This window comes from Carassius carassius, chromosome 2 (assembly GCF_963082965.1).
Source record: "Carassius carassius chromosome 2, fCarCar2.1, whole genome shotgun sequence".
Classification (NCBI taxonomy): domain Eukaryota; kingdom Metazoa; phylum Chordata; class Actinopteri; order Cypriniformes; family Cyprinidae; genus Carassius; species Carassius carassius.
The window spans coordinates 10,370,759-10,390,851 of NC_081756.1; the positions used below are offsets into that span (position 1 = coordinate 10,370,759).

At 36.3% G+C, this 20,093-nt stretch overlaps 2 long non-coding RNA genes across 2 annotated transcripts; both read right to left on the reverse strand.

The window, feature by feature from the left end:
• Positions 1-9,078: 9,078 nt before the first annotated feature.
• On the reverse strand, positions 9,079-10,230 carry LOC132096608 (uncharacterized). Its single transcript, XR_009422602.1, has 4 exons — positions 10,170-10,230; positions 9,615-9,971; positions 9,428-9,475; positions 9,079-9,292 (listed from the first exon to the last, which is right to left on the reverse strand). It is a non-coding gene; the product is annotated as an uncharacterized LOC132096608 (long non-coding RNA).
• A 1,560-nt stretch (positions 10,231-11,790) lies between these two features.
• LOC132096613 (uncharacterized) lies at positions 11,791-12,390 on the reverse strand. The gene is made up of 3 exons (XR_009422603.1): positions 12,278-12,390; positions 11,962-12,111; positions 11,791-11,819 (listed from the first exon to the last, which is right to left on the reverse strand). It is a non-coding gene; the product is annotated as an uncharacterized LOC132096613 (long non-coding RNA).
• Positions 12,391-20,093: the final 7,703 nt, after the last annotated feature.

The following is a 20,093-nucleotide window of genomic DNA, read 5'->3' on the forward strand; positions in this document are numbered from 1 at the left end:
ACTGCCCACGCAATGCAAGTAATAACACTGAGACTTTGCCTGGGAGTAATGTGTTTCAAAAGCCATGTAATATGCAGATACTACACTAATCACCTTGAATATAAAGCATTTATAAAACGGAAAAAGGAAAAAAGATATTTCTCAGTATATTAGTGTCACAAAAGAGATGTTTTTTCTGATACATATTTAATCTATTTAGTATATGTGTGTATGTGTGAATGCGTGGAATAATATGCAGCAATTAATGTTTAGAGTTATACTTATCCGACCATCCAGAAGTGGTCAAATGCAGCCTGGCAGTCAGTTTTAGGTTTTCATAGGGCTTGGTTCCTGTACATTGCAATTGTTTCTTCTGTATACACAAGAGCTAATTTGTACTCAAATAGAAGCTCTGGGTTAAGTAGCACAACAAACAGTATACAAAGCACAGGAATAGTAGACGGCTGCTGCGATCGTTCTAATATTTGAGGTTCTGGATGGAGTTTCTGTTAGTCCTTGTGTTGCTGTCATCTGTCCCAGAGCTATTGTTACAAGCCATTCACTTAACAAAAATTCTGTGGGAAAAAAATAATAGGTAACAGTCTTGCATGTGCTGTTTGTGTTGATGTGGATTATTTGTCCATGTATGCTTCCCCTTTACACTCCTTTTTCCCAAATGTGTCCCTCACTTAGCATCTGCAGCTGAGTTTACCACCTCTTCCTACCTACAGGGTGACACTGGGCAGTAGGCAACCAAAGAAGGAGAACTTCTCAAAGGGTTCTGAAAAAAAAAGTTTAAAAAAGAATATATATTCTAAAAGAAAAGACATATATGTATACAAATAGCCTATATGAAGAAATGAAATATATTATTCTGTGTATTTAGGAGACTGAGATACTGCCACTCATCCTTCATTTAGTGGTCATTATTGATGTTTGTCAATATGTTATATGACATCTTCAGGTAACCTTTGGCCTTATAGATGTCCTCTGGTAATAAACTATTATGTGTATTTCAGAATAATGATTCAGAGTAGCTTCCAATCAGTCATTATGTGGTCAGTCTATATTGTAATGTATGTCGTGTCATTTGGCACTTTACTGTGGACCTATCGGAGCATAGGTAAAATGTCTTATTACTTGGGTAATGTCATATATTTCTGTGTGTTTTACATGAGGGAAATCTGCCTATGGATACAGATATGTACCTCCAACGGATCATTTGAGTTGAATTGTAGAGTATAAATATGAAAAATATCTAGATTTTAAATCCTGTGCCAGAAAAAAAAAACAAAATGCATAAAAAGAGGAAAATAAACATATATGTAAAGGCATAATTTATTTTAAATGTCATTAATCCTTGAGGCCCTACCTCAGATTTTGTATTTATGTATAGAAATGCAATTTGAATCATAGTATCTTTGCCAATAATACAATAAAAGACCATATTTATCATGAAATGTATAACCACTTAATCAATAAATAAATGTTAATGTTTTCAACTCCAGTTGTGTTCTTATATGCCTGAGGTGTTTTGAGTAATAATTTGTTCATGTGTGCACACATGCAGTACAAACTTACACATGCTTCACACTGGGTGATGTGAGACAGACAAAATTGTTGCAGTTTTAAAGAAAGATAAAAAGAAAAAGAGTATCCAAATCAGAGTAAGTTTCATATCAAGTTCCATATAAAAAAGAAATGTGAACAGAAGTATCTTTGAGAGTTTGTCAAATAAGTACACTGAAAGAAAAAAAAGAAGACTTTTCAAAGTTGTAAATAGAACAAAGATTACTGGATTATGTTTCACAAAGAAATACTATTTCAGTCATTCTACTTAAATATTTCACATTTAATTCATTGTTACTTGCTGTTCCTTTTTAATATATTTTTTTTCAGTGTACTTAATATCAACATATTCCAGTAAGATATAGTTCAGTGTGTAGGCCTATTTTTTTTTTTAAGTTTAGCCCTTAATTCTGACTATCCAGAACATAATTTTCTGTAATTGACTGTTCAGCTCACCAGTGACTGTACTGATAACTGATGCCAGTTACTTTACATATTAACCATCTTGTAGTGACACAGTTTTATGTAATAGTGTTACAGTTCAATGTTGAATGTACAGTTACTGTAGTTTTTCTCTTCAACACTAGGGGACAACGTTCTCGGGTATGAGGTTGAGAACTCCAATATAAGCAGAGAGCAAGTAAAGTTGAGGGGGTTGGTAATAAAAAAATCAGGATGTTTGAGTTATAGCTCACTGTTTTCCTCATTTATAGACCAGTGATGGGGAAATTAAGAGAGTGAATGCAGAGAGAGTTTGGAGGCAAAGGCGAGCAGTGCAAGCAACATCACGATGAAATTGCCCAATAGCCATGACATTGGTGTATACAGAAGTTTATGGCAAGGTCATGCTGAAGTGGATTTCACAGGTTAACATGGTTAATTACAAGGTAAAAATGCTAGATAATCCTGATGGCATTGACACATATGTTAAAAAATGAAAACCCTTCTTTGGGGCTGTCCAGCCTTTTCCTAAAGGGGAGGTGTATAGTCAGAATCAGTAGAGCTTTATTACCAAGTATGTTTACACACACAAGGAATTTGACTTGATGACAGGATCTTCCGGTGTAGAAGAAAGTACAAATATAGTGCAGACAGACATACATATGAATAACACAGTAGGGGATGTAATATAACACTGATTTGCTTCCCATTTAAGCCTCGGTTATTCTCCAGTTCAGATGCGTACTTTTATTTTTTTGTGAACTAGTCTACAAAGTGTCTACAGTGATGCTCGCTTCAGAGGAGACTATTTCGGCACATGATAGCGGGTATTGCATGTAATTCTACACATAACAGATGACAGAATGTATAATTTATAATTTGCACATGCTTTTAAGTCTTTCCAGAACACCCGAGAAGAGATGATGCCAACCCCTCAGAGGACCTCAGATGATGCTAACACTGGAATAACATAATTGCTGTTAATAATGTTCATTGTCTGGTTGACTACATCTTATATTAATTTTTCCGAAAATTTCTGCCATATGCACATAAACTGACAGTCACCACTGATAAGCTACTACTAAATATTGTAGAAACTGAATTTTCTGTAAAGTTACATTGCAATGATTTGTATCGTAAAAAGCGATATACAAATAAAATTGAATTTAATTTAATTCTGCGCGTTATTGTGCGTAAATGGCCAAATACATACAAAACTATATAATATAATATAATATAATTGTAAAAATATTATATTGTTATTTTACTCTACTTGTTACTCTACTAGTAAGATTTCTAAAATGTTTTTGAAAGTTCTTATGCTCCCCAAGGCTGAATTTCCAACAGTCAATACCTCAGTATTTAGTGTCACATCATCTTGCTACATCGGTTGTACACTCACTATTGCTGTGCATTATGGGATTGCATGAGTGCACTCGAAAATGTCCACTTTTGTTTCGGACACCACTAAAAATGGCTGTTCCCTCAAAAAGTGGCCAATTTAAGGGTATAAGAGCAATTTCAGGCACAGCCAAGGCCTTCAGATTCACAGGCTGTGTTCGAAAGCTTAGGCTGTTGACTTGTTGCTGACTTGTTAAATACACATGACCACAAACCACAACTGTGTCACATGTTACAACCAGTGCCATGTTTATTATTATTTTTTTTAGCTCAACTGTCACAGAATGGAAGGCAGCAAAGGATACATCTATGCTGCCTTCAAAAATCAAATGAAGGCATCTCAGGAGACAGGAAGTGAAGCTAACATTGGATTCGGTCATGCATTGATGCCTTCCTACCTTGGAATGCATTCTCCGAAGGCAACAACTTTCAGCTTTTGGATCCAGCAACTACAAACTTTCAGGCAAGTTTAAAGTTGGTCAGAGCTAATGTCTGTAGGATACTTGCCCTCCAGCAGCAGGATTGGACATCCCTGCTGTAGGTCATGTGATTTTGGTTTTAACAGCAGCATTAGTTGAAAGCAAATGGTTATTAACATTTGATATTACAAATGGGCTTTAACAAGAACGTTGTTTTAAGAAATATGAAATATTTCTGAATTCTATTTATTCACATGATACATTTTACCTGGCCCACAAATTGTTAAACTTCTTTTAACTTGCACCTTCAGGTAAAGAACATCTAAGTAAATTATGTGTTGGCATGTTAAAGTACCATATCCTATTTGCATGTAGCACATTTTGAACCACTGCAATAAATAAATAATATAAAAAATTCACTTGAATAATCACTGTTTATGGAGGGTTTCCATATCACAGCTGTCTGCACTTCACTTTGATGCTTGCGTTTCACTGCAATAAAATTATGTATAGAAACATGGTAACACTTTATTTTAGGGTCTCTTAACTACAACCCGAATTCCGGAAAAGTTGGGACGTTTTTTAAATTTTAATAAAATGAAAACTAAAGGAATTTCAAATCACATGAGCCAATATTTTATTCACGATAGAACATAGATAATGTAGCAAATGTTTAAACTGAGAAATTTTACACTTTTATCCACTTAATTAGCTCATTTAAAATTTAATGCCTGCTACAGGTCTCAAAAAAGTTGGCACGGGGGCAACAAATGGCTAAAAAAGCAAGCAGTTTTGAAAAGATTCAGCTGGGAGAACATCTAGTGATTAATTAAGTTAATTGATATCAGGTCTGTAACATGATTAGCTATAAAAGCTTTGTCTTAGAGAAGCAGAGTCTCTCAGAAGTAAATATGGGCAGAGGCTCTCCAATCTGTGAAAGACTGCGTAAAAAAATTGTGGAAAACTTTAAAAACAATGTTCCTCAACGTCAAATTGCAAAGGCTTTGCAAATCTCATCATCTACAGTGCATAACATCATCAAAAGATTGAGAGAAACTGGAGAAATCTCTGTGCGTAAGGGACAAGGCCGGAGACCTTTATTGGATGCCCGTGGTCTTCGGGCTCTCAGACGACACTGCATCACTCATCAGCATGATTGTGTCAATGACATTACTAAATGGGCCCAGGAATACTTTCAGAAACCACTGTCGGTAAACACAATCCGCCGTGCCATCAGCAGATGCCAACTAAAGCTCTATCATGCAAAAAGGAAGCCATATGTGAACATGGTCCAGTAAAATGGACTATTTCAAAGTGGAATAGTGTTTTATGGTCAGACGAGTCCAGATTTGACGTTCTTGTTGGAAATCACAGACGCCGTGTCCTCCGGGCTAAAGAGGAGGGAGACCTTCCAGCATGTTATCAGCGTTCAGTTCAAAAGCCAGCATCTCTGATGGTATGGGGGTGCATAAGTGTGAAGTGACATTCCGCCAAGTATGGTGACCCATACTCAGAATTTGTGCTCTGCATTTAACCCATCTGAAATGCACACACACAGAGCAGTGAACACACACACACACACACACTGTGATGGCAGCCATTTATGCTGCGGCGCCCGGGGAGCAGTTGGGGGTTCGATGCCTTGCTCAAGGGCACCTAAGTCGTGGTATTGAAGGTGGAGAGAGAACTGTACATGCACTCCCCCCACCCACAATTCCTGCCGGCCCGGGACTCGAACTCACAACCTTTCGATTGGGAGTCCGACTCTCTAACCATTAGGCCACGACTTCCCCATAACTGTACATGCACTCCCCCCACCCACAATTCCTGCCGGCCCGGGACTCGAACTCACAACCTTTCGATTGGGAGTCCGACTCTCTAACCATTAGGCCACGACTTCCCCATAAGTGCATACGGTATGGGCGGCTTGCATGTTTTGGAAGGCTCTGTGAATGCTGAAAGGTATATAAAGGTTTTAGAGCAACATATGCTTCCCTCCAAACAACGTCTATTTCAGGGAAGGCCTTGTTTATTTCAGCAGGACAATGCAAAACCACATACTGCAGCTATAACAACAGCATGGCTTCGTCGTAGAAGAGTCCGGGTGCTAACCTGGCCTGCCTGCAGTCCAGATCTTTCACCTATAGAGAACATTTGGCGCATCATTAAACGAAAAATACGTCAAAGACGACCACGAACTCTTCAGCAGCTGGAAATCTATATAAGGCAAGAATGGGACCAAATTCCAACAGCAAAACTCCAGCAACTCATAGCCTCAATGCCCAGACGTCTTCAAACTGTTTTGAAAAGAAAAGGAGATGCTACACCATGGTAAACATGCCCCGTCCCAACTATTTTGAGACCTGTAGCAGAAATCAAAATTGAAATGAGCTCATTTTGTGCATAAAATTGTAAACTTTCTCAGTTTAAACATTTGCTATGTTATCTATGTTCTATTGTGAATAAAATATTGGCTCATGTGATTTGAAAGTCTTTTAGTTTTCATTTTATTAAAATTTAAAAAACGTCCCAACTTTTCCAGAATTCGGGTTGTAGTTGTTTATTAGTAAGCATATTACTAGACTATTAGCCATTTATTAGAACTAATAAAGCACATATTAATGCCTTATTTTACATCCCTAATCCTACCCAATACCTAAACTTCACAAGAACCTTACTATTAATATAAAATATTGTTTCTTTTCCTCAGGCTAAGAAAAGTGTGTAAAAAAATTTTTTTCATAGCTGTTTTACCCATGTTTTGAATTAGATATTTTATTGTGTTGAGTTGAATACATTTTCTGTAAATTAAACGGATAATTTCCCAGCAGAAAATGATCAGACCTTTTTCAGTATTTCTACAGTGTTTATGCTGGCCAGGAGCCTGTAACATGTTTTGAACTGCAGAAAAGTGACATTAAACATGAGTGCCATTGAACATGAGCAAAGATTTAGATTTTATTAATGAGTTTTGCCTGGAAATGCCATTTTTTTTAGTAGTTGTTGTTGTTTTGAATCAAAATGTTGATAATGCAGCGGCTGCACAGAACAAAAACATGCTCTGAAAGCCAACAAATCACATTTGAAATAGTGTAGTTATGAATTTAGTGCCGTTTTAATTTGACATTTTTATTATTATTAGTGCCATCAGTAGGGGGGTTCACTCAGCATGGCAGGTTATTAATACATAATAATAATAATAACATTTTTAAGGACATCTGTTTTAATCTGACCTCTTGACACTACACCAAATTCATGTTTAGTTTGCAATCAGAATCAATATCAATCAAGAATCAAGAATACAACAGCAACATATATATATAAGCATTAAAAATATTCAGTTTAAATTTAAAATTTAGTTTTTTTTTCATTGCTGTCTCATAATAATACCCTCAACTGTATTTTTTATTGAAGTTATTTCATATGTGACTTATCACCTCACTTAAAAACAAGGGTTATTTTGTCTGTGGTTATGGAAAGTAGTGTGAAAGGCATGTAGTGTGGTGTTTGTGTGGTTGAGTTGCAGTGAGGGCTGTGAGTGATGAGCTGGGGGCAGACTGGTTGGTGGAAAACAGTCAAACTAACAGGTCCACACACTGGCACACACACATTTAAGAAAGCGTTTAACATAGTTTATACACATTTAATCAGATTTAAACATTGTTTTATTAACATTATCTTTAAATTGTCATGAGTAATATCAATATTCATAATGATCAGGCTATACTGCTGCTGCTCAGTACTAAATTGTTGTCAAATGTGTGTACCGTTTATAGTCATTTTAATAATTTGCACATCTGTGTTTCAGTGTGTATATTTGCAGCTTTGTAATCTGGTCTGCTGAAGTTCCCTTCAGCACGTCTCATTCTACACTGAACAGCTTCTTCCTTTCAGGGAAATGATATCATTCACAACCCCCTCCTCTTGAGAAAGGGCCTGCTTTTATGACAGGAAATATAAACAGATCTAAATTAAACTTCTTAGAACTTTCAAATGCATTTGATCTTCACAACTTTTTTTGAATCAAAAATACTAAACATTGCAGAGCTCACATACAATACACTTTAAATGTATGGCATTAGTAATAGTGTTTCAATATTAGAGTCTTTATGAACATATGGCTTTTAAACATTACAGTAGGCTACAATATTTGACCTTGTGCCATTGTTGGATTATCTAGTAGCAGAATACACAACATCTGTCTCCTCTGTATTTCTGACTGCTCTTCTGGATTCGTGTTTTGAGAACTGTAGAGCAGCATACACTGATGAATGAGGCTCCTGCAACAGACTAAAAGATTACTTAACCTACATTTAAAAACAAATTAAATTCAAATATGTACAGAATAAAACCAGATTAGCATGAAGAATTAGCATGAAGAATGAAGAAAAAAGAATTATATATAAGGCTTAGCATTCAGATACATTCTCTGGTGTTAAAATATTTAATTCATTTCTAATTCTGATGTTGGGGACAGCTAGGAAATAGTCAGGCAATGTGGATTTATTTAACTTTATTTTATTCAATTTTATTTTATTTTTCTAGCTGATATTGTTGCTTGTACCCCACACATACAGAATGCAAGATACTGAAGCTTTACTTCATTATATATATAAAATTATTATTATTATTATTATTATTTTTTTTTTTTTGGTGTGCCTTATTTTTATTTTTAATAATTAACCATATTAAATTTCCCTATGACAGAGCGTTGTTCTGCTCAAGAGTTGTATTCTCACAAAATTATTTCAACCCTGCTGTCCTTTTTAAAGACATGGTAAGAGCTAAACAGATAAAGCCCTCAGGCTGTATGCAAAAGAATCTTACAATATTTAACATACTATATTTCACCTGAAGGATGTTAGTTGAAAAACATATTTAAAAACACTGATTTTAGAAAAGTTATTTTATGGTTTATAACTTTTCTCATCAAAACTCCTTTGAATAGCAGAGATTTGCATTTTTAAATCTTTTTGTACACTGGTCAGCATGGTCTTTAATTTCAATTGTACATAATTTCTTCCCAATACATACTATACATGTTGCAGATTTTAGAGGACTACTAAGTAAAAGTAAAAGAACAATGTAAAAAAGTTTTTGTTTATGGATTCAAATTTTTTACACATTAAGAGAATGGATATTTACCCTCATTACCTCATGAAGTTGTATTTCATGGTGATCAGCATCTGCAGCAAATTAAACACACACACACACACACACAACAATAGGTTTAGCTTCTTTTTTTTTTTTTACAATTATATCACTGCACAGTTATTTATACAAATGATATACATACAGCGATGTATGTAAATCTTCTGAATGAATAGATTCACTGTTACCTTTTTCCTGCATATTTCTGTTCTTTATCTTAATAATGAGCGGAATGATGATGAGTATAACAATAATACCACCAAAAATAAAGGTCAGTTTATAAAATATGTTTTCAGAACAGTCTCTTGTAGAAATCGGGCTCTTCTTGAGATCTGTTCAAATTAAATCACATTTCACTTTAACAAACCAACATTCAGAAAACAATTTAAATAACTTTTGTGTAGTTCCTCAGAAGCATTATTGTATTTGAATGTTATGAGTGTTACAGAAAGTCAGATATTAAACACCTTTATTTGTTATTTCTGTTTCATTTTGCAGTGGTGTAACACTCCTCTCTGCACAATAAAAGTCAAGAGTCATTTAGCATATTAAAACTTATCCACATGTATTTGTATCATGTATTTTTAATATTTTGCTGCTAGACATGAAGCAAAAAATTCCACTACAAGAGTGTTACTGATAAGGACAGATTACCTTTAATGTCTAGATTTGTTCCATCACCAAATGTCATCACCCAGTTGTCCCAACCACAGAAGTACAGACCAGAATCAGAAACATCCACATTCAAAATTCTCAGGGAGGTGTTTTTGATGTCCAGAGTCATCAGAATATGATCTTGTTTAAAATAATTTAAATAATTAGCATGTAGTTCCTTAAGCTGGTAGTTTATCATCATGTATACAATGGCAATAGGTACAGAATTGTTTGTTTGCTTGAGCCAGTGCACGTTTTTTCCCGTTACTGAGGTGTGCTGACACCAAATAGTGATGTTCTCTCCTGGCTGAGCTGACAAATTGACTACCTGAGATGATTTAACAGCTGTAAACAAGCCTAGACCCAAAAGAAAAATAACAATGTTTTAATATTTATATTTGAAACTCTGGTAACATACAATAAAATGGTCCCAAAAAGTACCAAAACACTTTTAAAGCATATAGAACTATCTCACACCTAATATTTACAATTTTTTTAAATTAATTATTCATTAATCTTGTATAATTGAAGTAATTATAGTGATGTAATGCTTACCCATGCCACAGATCAACAGCGCTGAAATGATTAAACGAACCATTGCTGCACTGAATCAGACTAGAAACAAAAAGGAAATTAAGATGAGGAAATGTGAGTGGGTGTGGCTTAAGCTTACATCAAAGTATGACAAACCTGTCAATCAGCAGGCGAGTCTAAGGATAGTATTTCCAGTTCAAAATGAGTGTCATTATTGATCAGATATTGATAATGGAGTGATGATTTCTTGACTGTTTTAGCACCCCATCTTTTCTCCATTCTCCATAGTACTTTTGAAAATAAATTGATCCAAAGCAGGTTTACAAAGAACTAAAACGCATGCTTGAATTTAATGTATAGTCTCTTTGAACATGTCTTTTATTGATAATTTCTGAATTCTATTATTGACAGACATTTAACCTGGACCACAAATTATTAAACTGGATTTAATGCTGATTTTAATTCTCTGAAGGTCCAGGGTTTAATGAATCATGTGACATTCAGTCGGGACTGTAGCTTTCTGCCTAACCATTTGACTTGAAGTGTATGGAAGTGACTAAGCAGATCTGCTATTGGTTATGAGCAAGAAAAAAACTTTAAATATTATTAGTTAACAGAATAGTCTGTGACTGGTCAAAACTGATATGTTTGGGACCATGAAATCCTTTTATAATGGCCAGTGTGACACTTTAAGATGCATCCAAATTGAGATTCAATATAAAACACTGATGTTTATTTGGAATATAAATTCAAGGACTTGATCTAGAGTGATCTAGAGTCAGATTAAATTAATTTCAGGAATCGAAGTAAACTGCAAAAAATGTTTAATAAACTTTACCATTATGTACAGCAATGCAAAGAAAATACAGATCCTGATCACCTCAATAATTACATTCATTTAAACATGTATACTATTTAGCTGTTAAAAATAAACCACAGGTAATAAAATAATTAAGCGTACTTAAAAAGTAAAACTCAAACATATCAATGTATTACCTTTGGTTTATTTTTTTCTATACTATAGTGCTGTACTATATTATACTATACTAGCCTATAGTATACTATAGTATCAGTGTAAACAGCAATTGGGTCTTCAGTATGTCGTCCTGCTGTTTTGGGTCTTTGGTTTGAGAAATACACAGCAGCATATTCTACTGAATCATTTTCCTGCAAAGAAGTACAAACATGTATATGTCAAGATTCGAATCAAGGTGGTAATATAACAACTTTGATACTGTTTTCCTTTTCTTATCCTCCAAAATAAATTCTACTTTAGAAAGTAGAAAATGCAGCTATTCCAGTCTTAGCAGCCAATAGAGTTAATTGAGAAATCAAATTTTTTATTCAGAATCATAAAATAACAGTTGATACCACACACACACACACACACACACACACACACACACACACACACACACACACACACACACACACACACAAATCTATACAAAACCCCTCATATAGCAGTAATTAATGGCTCATAGAAGATTATATAAAGATTATATATTTTGTTCTTTATGACAGAAAAGAAAGTGTGGTCTGGTATAAAATAAAACTTTGCTTGTTTTCATGTCTATGGTGAAACTGGGGTTGTTTTAAAATAGTTTTTCTCAGCCCTTAGTGTAAAATAATACCTTGTAAAATCATGCTGTTGTGCTTGACATTCAGCGACTGACACAAAGCAGAGAAAAAGAAAATCAGTTGCTCTGAAGATAATGCGAGATTTTAAAATTATGTCCAAAGCCATTTTTGTAATGTTCATTCCGTATTTGTGATTTAACTTGATCTTTTTAACCATGTGAAAAGAGTTTACCTTTTTTATGCTTCTGTCTTCTGTGTTCCCTGATAATCCCCAAAATAAGAGAAATGATACATGTAAAAGAAATTATTCCACCAAATAGAAGGGTCAGTTTGAAATAGATGTCTCTAGAACACTCCTCAGACACGGGTGATTGCTCATGATCTGTAAAGGAGTGGATATCATTTTAATGAAACCTTTAAAGCGATGCTACAAAGATAACATTTTATGTATTTATTTTCCTCCATAATTTGATTAGAGATTAAACAAGAACATTCATATATTAAAAACCTGCAGTTTTAACTTTAATATTGAAAGTAAAATAACATACCCTTTTTTGAGGTTCCTGTGTAATTTTCTTTTCTGTTATGAAAACAGCTGGCAAGTCATTTATCATTGTGGGATTCACAATTGTATTTAAATTGTGGTGTTTTTCAACATTTGCTATTAATGGCAAAGGGAGAAAAAAGAGATATAAACAGTAAATAAAAACTAGAGTATAGTGAGAGAGGTTCAAAAACATTACCTTTTACTTCAAGCCTGGTTCCATTGCCAAATTTCATATCATAATCTGTAGTTCCACAAAAGTAGAAGCCAGAATCAGAAAATTTCACTTGCTTAATTGTTAGGGTGGTGACTTTGCTGAAGAGCTCCATGACCAGGTGATCTTTTGTAAAATTGTTGAAATAATTTGGCTCAACCTTATGAAGAAGTTCGGTGTATAACATGTGCACAATAGTAATGGGTACAGCACCGTCTGATTGTTTGAACCAGTATAGATATCCAGAAACATGGATATTGTGTGAACACCACATAGTGACTCTCTCTCCTGGATGAGTCTGTGTACTTGCTGTTAAAAACATAACTCTGAGAAAACCTGAAAACCATTAAACAAGAAAAATAAAACAATGGCACACCTAAAAACAATATCATTAATTTAAAATAAGTGTCTCCACATTTCAATAACACCTCATTTTAAATTTCTAAAATATTTATTTCTTTATATTATAGTATGGTAGTCCACAATGGAAAATAATTCTTACCCATCTCAAAGAGCTATAAAGACACAACTGAAATATGTAACATTTTTGCACTTCTGACTGCACTATAGATGTTATAGATGTTTTTTATATAAGGAGGAGTGGCTTTTGGCACAGTCTATGGTAGACCTATCAATGAAAAGACCAGTCAGGGTCAGACCCGTATGTAATATAGCTGCACTATTTGTTTGTTTGTACTCATGTACAGTGTTTATAAATGGAGAAGTGAAATTGAGATACTTATTAAATGTAATGTGTAGTAGGCTGCTGTTGTACATTTGGAAGGGCACTAGGAGTTTTTATTCTTTTGGAGGGTAGATTTATGTAGACATACCTGTGGATATGTACAATACTTGCTTGGCCATCTGTTGTATTTTTAGGTCAATATTGGAATCCATTTTTTTGAAATATAAATTAGATTTTTACATATTTGTTAAGATAAACCTGTGTAGACTAAACCCATCTGCGGGACTATACAGTATATTTGATGTTTCACTCAGTGATGGGTGTATAATTTATAATTTTATTATAAAGTGAAGGGTTGCGGGGGTGATGGCGGTGATTCTGCGTGCAAAGGTGCTCTCACTCGGTGGAGTGCTCGTGGCAAGGCTTTCCGGTCACAGGCTGCTTTCTGGAAGGCAGAGAGAGGAGAGTCAGTGTGCTAGCTCGTGGAGAGGCTTTATCTTAGATATTTTTGCTGCATATGCTACAGAACAACAGCAGTTGTGCCAAGCGGTGCCAGCCCGAGTTATTTTCTGTTCATTGCCAGTTCATTCAGTAAAGACAGTTAACAATGTAGCTTCTGAGTACTAAGTTATTAACCCAATAATAGTGTCACGGAGACGAACTCGCCTGAATACTGACACAAACGCATCCACTCATTCATCTACACTGACTACACTACATTTCCCACAAGCCCCGTCCTTGGACTCTGATCACCATCACAGGTGCTCATCATCAGGACTTGTATATAAGCTGGACTATCACTACAGCTCAACATGAAGTCTTTATTTGCTGTGTCTGTCATTTCTGAGCGTTATTACCCGTGTTTGATTTCCTGTTGCCGATCCTGTTTGATATCCTTTACGTACCTTTGCTGCCTACCCAACGACCCTTGCTTGTTACTGGATTTTGATTCACTGTCCTTCCTACGTTGCTGATATTGCTGGTATTGACCATTGCCTGTACGACTACGAGTCTCTGCAATAAAGCCTGCATATAGATCCCTTGTCGAGTTCTGGTTCATTACAGAAGACTTCGCCAACACGAGATCCAGCGGCTTATGAAGGTCTTCATACCACCATGGCGGCCCAAGCCAGTCAGATCGCTGCTAACCAGTTTCAGCTGAATCGACTGACATCTATCACAGAGGAACTCGTCAAAGCCATTGCCCACGCTGCAGGGACGCCGTCCCAGGTTAATCCCCGTCTCGCTTTCCCGGAGAGATACAACGGTGACGCCAGCAAGTGTAAGGGATTTCTTTTACAATGCTCACTGTTTGTTGAACAGCAACCCACGCTGTATACGACTGATACTGGGAGGATCGCCTTTGTTTGTTCACTGCTGACTGAGAAAGCACTGGAATTGATTACTGCTGTATGGGGCTCCGATGGATCTGCATTCACCTCCTTTCAGGATTTCCTACAACAGTTCAGAGCCATATTCGATCATCCTAAGGAGGGAAAGGGAGCTGGAGATCGCCTATTGGAGTTATCGCAAGGCAAAATGGCGGCGGCTGATTATGCCCTACGATTTCGCACTCTGGCGGCACAAACTAACTGGGTGAGCGACACGTTAAAAGTACTCTTCCGCAAGGGTCTGAATTATGATCTTCAAGCTGAGCTAGCATGCAGAGACAAGGGCAGAGATCTTAATAGTATCATCGAACTGACCATCTCCATTGACAATCTGCAACGTCCGCTTTACTCGATTCTGGGGCTGCGGGCAATTTCATTTCTGAGGAGTTTGCTAAGGGGTATAACATTCGACTGATTCCATGCTCTACCTCTCTCTCAGTGGAGACAATAGATGGTCGACCACTGGGTTCTGGATCCATTACTTACCTCACTCGCAAGATCTTGATGGCGGCTGGTTTACTTCACAAGGAGAGGATTCAATTCTACATTCTCCCCACATCTCACACACCCGGGATTCTTGGATTACCCTGGCTACGTCTGCATAACCCCCAGATTTCCTGGAGAGAGGGTCAAGTTGTGAAGTGGAGCAATTATTGTCAACAGAACTGTCTTTCTCAGGTCAAACCTATTCCTGTCTGTTCCGTGTCACTCGCTCCAGCACAAGAGTCCATTCCCGATCTGCCAGAGGAATATGCTGATCTTATGGAGGCCTTCAGTAAGGAACAAGGCAACACCTTACCTCCTCACCGAAAATTTGACTGTGCCATCGATCTTCTGCCAGGGCATTCTCCCCCAAAGGGTCTTCCCATTGTCTCAACCTGAGTCCGAAGCCATGAAGGATTATATCAAGGAAGAATTCCAGAAGGGTTTCATCAGACCATCCACATCCCCTGCTTCGTCCGGGTTCTTCTTCTTGAAAAAGAAGGATGGTGGTCTTCGTCCTTGCATCGATTATCGTGGACTAAACGAGATGACGGTGAAATTCAGATACCCACTTCCGTTGGTTCCTTCAGCCCTCGAACAGCTTCGCACTGCCCAGTACTACACCAAACTGGACCTGAGGTGCACATACAATCTCATTCACATTAGGGAGGGAGATGAATGGAAGACTGCCTTCTCCACCACCACTGGACACTATGAATATCTTGTGATGCCGTTTGGACTGGTCAATAGTCCATCTGTGTTTCAGTCGTTTATTAACGAGGTCTTCAGAGACATGCTGAACATATCTGTGATCGTGTACATTGATGATATACTGATCCACTCAAACACACTCCCTGAACATGTACAACCTGTTCGAGCAGTTCTTCAATGCCTCATTAAGTACCAGTTATACGCCAAGGTGGAAAAATGTGAATTCCACACGACCTCCACCACATTCCTAGGGTACATAATCAGTTCCTATTTTGAGGGGATCTTCCTTGCCGCAAACTGAGTCCAAGGTACGTGGGTCCATTCCAAATCAATAGACAGAAAACCCCAGTTTCCTTCCGTTTGGCCCTTCCTAACACATACCGTATTTCTCCCACCTTTCATGTATCCCTGCTCAAGCCCGCTGCTGGTTCCAGAGACGAGGGAGAGGGGAGGTCCCGTGCACAGGCCCCTCAACCCATCACCATAGAGGGCGAGGAGGCTTACCAAGTTCAAGAGTTACTCGATTCCAGACGTCGGGGAAGAATCCTACAGTATCTGGTCGACTGGGAGGGGTACGGTCCAGAGGAGCGCTCTTGGGTAAATTCTGAGGATATTCTAGACCCCAATCTCATCGATGAATTTCATCGCTTACATCCTGAAAGACTGGCCCCTCGACCCCGTGGTAGACCCCGACGCCGTTTGCCTCCTCGTGCCAGGAGTCGCTCGCAGGGGGGGGCTCTGTCACGGAGACGAACCCCGTGATTCCCTCTGCTGGCCAGGTGCTCATCATCAGGACTTGTATATAAGCTGGACTATCACTACAGCTCAACGTGAAGTCTTGATTTGCTGTGTCTGTCATTTCTGAGCGTTATTACCTGTGTTTGATTTCCTGTAGCCGATCCTGTTTGATATCCTTTACGTACCTTTGCTGCCTACCCAACGACCCTTGCTTGTTACTGGATTTTGATTCTCTGTCCTTCCTACGTTGCTGATATTGCTGGTATTGGCCATTGCCTGTACGACTATGTGTCTCTGCAAAAAAGCCTGCATATGGATCCCTTGTCGAGTTCTGGTTCATTACAAATAGCGGGGTCAGTTAATTTTTTTGCAGTGGGCCGCACAAACATATGTGTTTGGTTGTGTGGTCCGCGAATTGAAAAAGGTAAAAGGTTGGGAACCACTGCCCTAAAGTATCTTAATTAAAAAACTGTTGTGTATTGATCAATAATGCTGGCGAGAGTTCATGTTAAATCCTAATATATATATATATATATATATATATATATATATATATATATATATATATATATATATAATTATTTCTTTTTGCCCTGTAGATTGTATTGGACCTAACGTTATATGTGTTGGAAGAGATGAAACAAAGTTTTGGTCAAATCACCATCAGACAGACGTTATAAACATGAATTCAAATGAGAGAAGCTGATGGAGATGTTTGCAATTATTTTCTGTGGATAAATGTGTGTATTTGGTGTATGCAGTTATAGTAAAATATTCGTTTTGGTTTATATTATATATTATTCTAAACACACTATATTTGGTTGTTGTAGATATCTCTCTATCAGAGAGCACTTTTAAAGTTTTACAACCACCTTATCGGCATGCTGAACTTTGGGTAAACTTGTCAATCAGCTAATCTGAAGTTACTGATCCCCATTTTAGGATGTCAAGCATTAAAATGGATGTGTTACTGACCAATAACACAGAGATGCCAGAAGTATAGGTTTGCTGTATACTTTTTATTCAGTGCTATGGAGCATCCAAAAGACATCACTTTAATTTCAGTCAGCACAATGTAGCCCATCCCAATTCTGAAATTGTCGTGGACCCTTTGTTTTTATTGTTTAAATGCTTATCTGAATGTAAAATTAACATTTAATGCTTATACATTTAAGAACAATACTACTAGTTAGTCTTCAGAAACATGTGGTTCACCATCTTAGTTACAGAATTGGCAACAGTTGCAGTTTACAAAAAAATTAGACTACTTGGTTTATAGGAGAATATTGAGTAAATACTTGACATTTATTTAAGGTAAAGGGTAATGACTTGGTGGTGAAATGTCATTAATATACTATTTGATGACAAACTTTTAATATTCACATTTTACTTATGTATTTATTTATTTTGAATTATTCAATTATTATTAATAATAAAAAGTGTGAATGGATAAAGCAAAAAATATCACACAACACCTTGATGTGTTTATGCTTATTATTTTGGTTTTTAGTGATAAAACAGCTATATGAGCTGAAAATAAAACAAAAATTAAATCTAAAGGATGATCCCATGATGGGAACCCCTAAAGGGTTCTATATAGAACCTTTTTTTCTGGCTACAAAGGGTTCTTTTGATTTAACCCTAAAAAAGGGTTCTATATAGAACATTTTAGGGGTTCCATAAATGAAGTGCCTGATAGAACCTATTGTGGTTCTAACCTTTTATTCTAAGAGTGTAAAAACAGTATCTTCAGAACAGTATCATAAGAATAACAGTTTCCAAAAATTTGATAAGGTGATAATGTACTTTGCAGAAAAAAAAAATCTCTCTTCTATAGCAAACACACCTGTCCTTGAGGGTAGAGAAAATATCAGAAGTACTTTAAACATAGTTGAGGTCATCTGTGCATTTGGCAACATCTTGGAGTGTTTGTAAGATGTGTGGGTTTGAAATGTTTGGGTTTAGGGGAGTCAAGACTTTTCTTTCTAATTTAGATGAAGTGTGATTGGCTGTTGTCAATTTTCCGTTCAGGCCTTTTGACCGAAGACGTAGCATGTGATGAGGCTTATCTTTTTTTCTTGTGCTCATGATTGGAGCCTTTGTGAATCTGGTTCTGGTGTCTCAATGATCAACTGGCATTTTCTAATTCTTGTGAACTCTCATTTTCAGTCGTTTTTTAACCTTTTATCTTCTGTATTTCCTTGTTTCACAGTAAGTTCAGAATGAAATAAATAAAATAAAAATAAAATATAAATAAAACAGGTCCAGTGTTAATTTATCAACCTTTATCAACCTTACTGATAATCAGTAATTGTTTCAATAATATTATACTCACAAAATTAAGTTTATATATAATATGTAGTCTAGAAATACAGAGAATGTTTAAATATTGTACAGTAACTCAACCAGTAATGAGCTGTTCCAGATAATTAAGTCTCCCGTGGCTGTTGGACACACTTTGCATGCTTTTTGATGCCTAAACTATTATATAACCCTAAGAACATGTTCACTCACATGAGCACTAACAATAATATCCTGTAAAACATGTCAACTTATGAACTGGTGCCCCCTATGTGCAGTCATTGGAGAAACACAAGCTTAAAACACCTCACTTCTGTCAAACCACTACAGAGCAACTGTCATCCAGTGCTTTGATCTGTCAGTTTCCCTCAAAATATAAGAATCCCTCAAATTTATTTGAATGCAATAAAAAAATACTATCAATAATAAAATTTTAATGCAAATGAAAGCATATTTTGTAAACTTAAGATCATATTCTGTAATTGTTAAGGAGGAGGGAATTAAATTTTGTAAGCATATTCAGACACTGAATGCGTCAGAAAGGCTGCTGTTTTGCATGCAGAGGTTTGTGCTTGCTGTTTAATAATCATTTGAATCATAGTAATGAAAATATTTATATTGAATTCTTTCATGAAAACTATAGCATAAACCTTAATTAAGCTATTTAAAAATCAATAAATAAATTTATACCTGTATGATATTATGCTGTGCCCACATTGGACAAGCCATTTGGATAATGGATGAATGGTTGACCCATCTGCAGGGACCTTCTTCTCGCAAGAGAGGAATTCAATCACAGTGAATCATGGATATTCTCTAGCCGCTGAGTGTATATTGGCTGTACATTTGTTAATGCAGTGCATTATGGGATTGAATGAATATTAACATTTTAAATTACAAATGGGCTTTAGCAAGAATTTTGCTTTGAGAAACATGAAATAAGGAGTGCCTTTTAAACTCAAGCCTGCTGTTAAAAATACCATATCCTATTTGCATGAGGCACATTCTGCCACATGCAAGAAAAAAAAAGAAAAAAAAAAGAAAAGAAAAACACGTTATGCATGGTGATTCATTATATTAAAAAAGGTTATTGAATATTCACTATTTCTATGGTTGCTTGGTAAAGCTGGAGGAGAACTTCTAAATATAGCCAGATATATAGTTTGCACTTCAATTTGACACTTGGGTTTCACTGCAATAAGACAATGTATGGAAACTTTTACCCACAGAGACCTAAGCAAGCTTAAGGCTGCTTGTTTATTCTGTTACTTTCAGAAACAAAAGGTTAACCGCAACC